Here is a 5,675-nt window from a genome sequence, read left to right on the forward strand (position 1 = left end):
AGCTGCACCCAATAGGGCAGGACTGCTTCCTGCTCCTGGCCTCAAGTGATCACCTGCCTCGGCTTCCCAAAGTGCTGGGATTACAGGTGAAAGCCACTGTGCCCAGCCTTGAAGCCATTAATATCTTTAGAGAAAGCATGTATCTATTAGAAAAAGTGCTGATGCTCATTGGAAGAACATAAAATGGAGAGTCATAGAAGAAAGACTTAATATTCTTCCAAGAATTATGCAAGAGAAAGGAAATGTTTACCAGGGACGTCAAAAGGTAGAATTATATTGGTAAAGAAATGCCTTTTGGGAAAATGAAATTATATGCTATCTTAACCTGAAAATTCTTAATCTGTGCTACAGTGTTCTAATTCTGTGATCACCCAGTAATCTTACTGATATTTGGCATGCTATAGGGAGAAGCATTCATGCTGAACTAATGTGAGTAGTTCTTCCAAGTAACAAAATTTTCACTGTAAATTAAGACATGATGTATACGTAGAAGGACATCGATCTCTTATGAACTTGACAAATCTAAGTAAGAATCCCAGAATCTAATCAAGTTTAAGATACAGGCAAGATGAGTTCTTAAGCCTAAAAAGCTGAGAAACAGAGCTCAGATGGTTGTAAATCCCAAGTCTGGAGTCCGAGCACGTGAGTTTCTCTACCCACCAAAAGATGTTCCTCTGCTTTACAGTCACCAAACCTTGCTGCAAGAAATGTAGCAGATTTGTCAAGTGACTTCCTGAAGCAATAGGAAAGTCTTTCCTTAATGTCTAATTCTTTAGGGCAGGAAGTTTTGCAAAATAATTACATTTATAGCTTTTCTCCAATCTCTAAATTGGTCTTTAAAAAAAAGAGTTGAAAATACATTTTTTAAAACTTCAATAATACTGTGTCTGACAGTGATGTGAGCAAAATCACTAACCCTGTCGCCAGTGAGCAACAAAGGAAGCTGGTTTGATCGATCAGAAAAAGCATCAGTGTTGACTACATCCCACTATCTGAAAAGCCAATCTGTAAAGTGTTATCTGTAAAAGAAGTAAAGGAGTGCTGAAGTGGGGGAAAGAAGGAGCTGCAAAAACGCCATTTAATATGTCTGTAGGTGACAAGTAACAAAAGGCATGAAAAGTGAAAAAACATTTAGCAATTTCTGAAATATTTCGACAGTCTATTCTTGAAAAATCTTTTTTGGTAAATATTTTTATAATAAAACAAGTAAAGGCAAAATTAAATAAAAATCCACAACTGAAAATATAAACTGAGGAAAGAAAAAAAGAGACATCTGAACTGAGGTTCAAAGAATGTAAATAAGGGAAATGTTTCAAATGGAAAAAATAAAAATTGAAGCAATTCTTGGTAAGACTAATGACAACTAAATCCCAAAGCCAAATGACTATTAAATTTGGGATGGAGAGGAGATAAAGCTATTTTAAAAGTCTGCTCGGTCACTCACCTTTGTCACTTAGACATCTTTTATAAGAGGAAATGTGACAAGCAATTAAAAAGAAAGCATTATGGTCTTGATTACCTTGTGTAAGAAATTGATTCCTTTCTCTTGTTTCAAGTTGACAGAATTATCCAGAGTTCCTTCTACCTCATGCCCCAGCAGATACAAGCTAAGAAAGAAGAAAAATAAGTTGATTCTTTGCTTGCTTTCACATATAATACAACCCCAGGAACTATATCATTAGATTGATAGGTATATGGATAGACAAATGTGTATATGTATATATGTTTATTTCGTAGAAAATACAAGAAATATGGAAAGTAAAAAGAGACAATAAAAAATTGTTGGGTTTTTTTTTTATAATGAACACGTTAACGAAATTTCTTCTACGTTTACACAACACATACATTCAAACATATGTATATATGTGTGTATATACATTTTTTTTCCACTTAATAGCTTTTCATATCCTACTTCACTCCATCCCCTGTAATCTGTCCTCCAAGGAGTTTCAGGCAATAGACACCCACCTACATTTGGACCTTTAAAAAAAAGAGTAATAGTTTCAGTTTATAATTGTAGTTCTAAGGATATAAATTATCTTGGGCTCAGTGAGTTTATACACAACTTTCTAGCAAATTTTCATAAACAGTATTACTTCATAAATAGAAATTATTAGTTCTAAATCCAAGATCAACAGTAAACATTTAAAATATTGATGTATGTATAAAATATATCACATGTGAATCTTGTAGTTTTAATAAGTGTTATTTTAGTTAAAATTCATAAAGTTGGAAATATTAATGACTAGGATTCATCATTTGAATTCTTGGATAACAATAATTTGTCACATGAATTTCAGGGGTAGTTCTTTTTAAACTTTCTCATAGTTGGAAGAAAATGTATCATAAAATAAGAATATATGCAAACATAAAAATATATTTTATATTAACATATTATTTTTATTTAAAAATTGCTTTTTATTAGACAATCATAGTGGGTCTGTGATATGCCACACAACTCCCCACTTTGAGGATTAAAGTACTCATTCCCCCAACTACTGCGAGAGTTGACAGCTAACAGTTCTCACCCCTTTTGGGGGGACTGCCATTATTTGAAGACAGTCACTTTGCACAAGTTTATGCTCCCTTCCCAGGGATAGCTTGGATCCAGTGACTAGCAGCACAGGGATATAAAGGCTTGTATCCTTGCACCGACTTATGATACCCTTGCTGTGGTAGTCCAGCTCCAGAGCTTCTTGCTGGCATGGCTCTCTCACGCCTTTGTTGTGACTACACTAGGGTTCAACTTCTCCCTCTGCCCAGTTCAGCTTCCTACACTTCCCTAACAGGTGCTAATCCTAAAAGAACTCCTCAATAAGCTTCTGCATGCTGGGTGTCCAATTCAGAGTCTGCTGCTTAGGTAACTTGACCCAGAACCACAATTATCAAACAGATTAAACGACTCTAAAGTGGCCACTATATATTGGGAGGAAAGTTTTGTCATCTGATTACAAAGCTAGGAAGTGGTGTCTTGTTGCTTAGGATTTATCTTCCACATCCTATATAGCCCTTTACTTTAAAGAGCAGCATTGGTTTTCAGAGTAGCACAGACGTTGTGGTCACTGATCGATTATCTTCTCATTCCTATTCGATAAAATTATAGAGCAAATATGCTGTAAAAATGCCACTTTAAAATAATCCTTCCTCAAAACCAGTACTATAAAGAAGGATTTCAAAGTTTGTGTGATCTCCTTTTAACACAGAGGAAAGAGGCAAAATGCAGGACTATTTTTAGCCAATTATGACTATACAAATAACCCTCACATTACTTACTACAGATGTCTACTTTTAAAAGCAGATATTACAAGGAGAAATCAATGCTACTAACCAACCTAATATTTTATTTTCTCCTCCCCAAGTTTTCTTCTTTAGTAAGAACATTTATATTTCAATTAAGCACCAATTCTTATAGGTATAGTGTAGAGCTTTACACCTACATTAGGATGTCACAGTTGGAAAAAATGGTAGAAGAGAAACTTTCTGCCTATTGGTGTGAAGAGTATAGAAGGTCAATAAGAAATCATCTCTTAATCTTCCAAATTATTTTCATATCAAATTTTGTATTTGCAACAAATGTTAAGCACTGAACAACACTGTACTTGACTTTACAACATTTATTGAGTGTGTATTATATACAAGCACCATTTTATGTGGTATATGGAACGTGAGGGAGTTGATATTCCAATGTGGGGGCATAAAACACATGCTTTATCAGTGAGATTGTGAAATAACTAGGGGGCTGTCTAAGGGGATTCAGTGAAAGCAGAGAATGTCATGTCACTAATGCTCCATGAGGATAATGCCATTTAACAGAAGATCGGAGGAACACATTACACAGGGAGTGGAGAAAGTGGTCATTTCAAACCAGCATTGTAAGTAAAAGGGAATGAAAGTAGGAAGAAATGAAAGAGATCTGCAAGGCAGGCAGAAATAGCCATTGTTATATTTCTACTTCTCTCTGGAAGCTTTGATTAATCACTGTAATAAGCTACTCTTTTTCTTAACATCACTTTAAACCCAACCTAAAGAGAAAACAGATAATAATATGAGAGCTAGCATAATTAACTCCACCAGTAGCAATGTCTTCAAATGCAAGATATGAAATCATCCCATTAAACATTTCTGGGGAAAGCAAAAGTGAAATTTAAAAAAACTGAACCAGAAATACTTTTCTGGGAGTTGTAAGATATTGACAAAAAAGAATTTCTATCTATATCAAAAGGACTTAAGCCTAAAATGCTAATGTAATATCTACTAAGATCTGCTCCTAGTGCTTCCGTTGGGTACTTAATAGTTATATTTCATACGGTTTTTAATTAAAGTAGGCAATCTTTTATTCCAGTGGAGAGTTAAAACAAAATTAGAGTTTCTTTAAGCTCTTACATGATAAAGCAGACCTCTAAGGAAAAAATTTTACGTATTTTTAACTCTTGAAAAATATTTTGGAATCATTTCATTAGTCATATCTGAAAATAAATTATATAGGGTAGACTAATGCTATTTCCTCATTTAAATATGAAAATAGCTGCAATAAACTAAAGTGGCACTATTTATAGTATAATTTTAAGGCCTAGTTTAGTGGTCTACAGACAGAATAAGTGAATTATAATTTTAGATTGGAACAAGATCTTAAGAAGCAACTTGCTGTAATACATTCTGGCATAATACTAACAATGAAATAGTAAATTTGAAGAAAGCAAAAGGTGTTCAAACTGCAACTCCTCCCATCCACCACAGGACAGTGGCTGTGGCTGGCTGGCTATAGCTCATCATCTATACATCAGCTGCCCTTGTCCCTTTTAATCCTCAGTGAACAGTGTGAGAATATTTCTGTTTAAACTGGCCTCAAAAGAAGCTGAAGGAAGTTACAGTTACAGTCTGTAAGAAAGACTATAAAATATGAAGAATGTCTGTCTCCATGTGTGTTACAGAAAATCTGACTTGGAGCTTTTTGAAGTGTGTCACAAAGTGTAAAGGAGTCTTGTCATGGCCTGTGTGGATAATGAGAGAACAAGATCAGACCTCCCACAATGTAGAGAGTGATTCCACTATCCTCTACACACCTGAGGAGTAAGTAAGAAAATTCTGAAATATTCCATTACATGGATGAATCTTGGAGACATACTGAATGTTGTATGATTCCACTTATGTGAGGTACCTAGAGTAGTCACATTCATAGAGATAGCTCCTGATGGTTGCCAGGGGGTGAAGGAATGGGAAATGAAAGTCATTATCTAATTATACAGAGTTTCAGTTGGGAGGATATAAAAGTTCTGGAGATAAATGGTGGTGATGATTGTACAACAATGGAAATATACTTCATGCCATTGAACTGTACACTTACAAATGGTAAAAATGGTAAGTTTTATATTTTTCATATTTTACTACAATAAAAATATATTATCTTTATCATAAGCTACCTCTACAACTTTTAGGAAATTAAGAATATTAATTGTATCATTCAAATATTGTGTACCTCTATAGAATCTTTATTTTCTGACCTATTAGTTGCTATACTGATTACTATCTGCCAGTTTACTTAATATCTCTTTGTGTTGTGTTAAAGGTATTTATTAATATTGAATTTTGAATATTTCTAGTTGTTTAATTTTTATTTCAACTTGTTCTTGACGAATCAAGAGGTTTTATTTCACAACCTCCTGAGGATCTTGAAC

Source organism: Symphalangus syndactylus, chromosome 10 (genome assembly GCF_028878055.3).
Source record: "Symphalangus syndactylus isolate Jambi chromosome 10, NHGRI_mSymSyn1-v2.1_pri, whole genome shotgun sequence".
NCBI lineage: Eukaryota > Metazoa > Chordata > Mammalia > Primates > Hylobatidae > Symphalangus > Symphalangus syndactylus.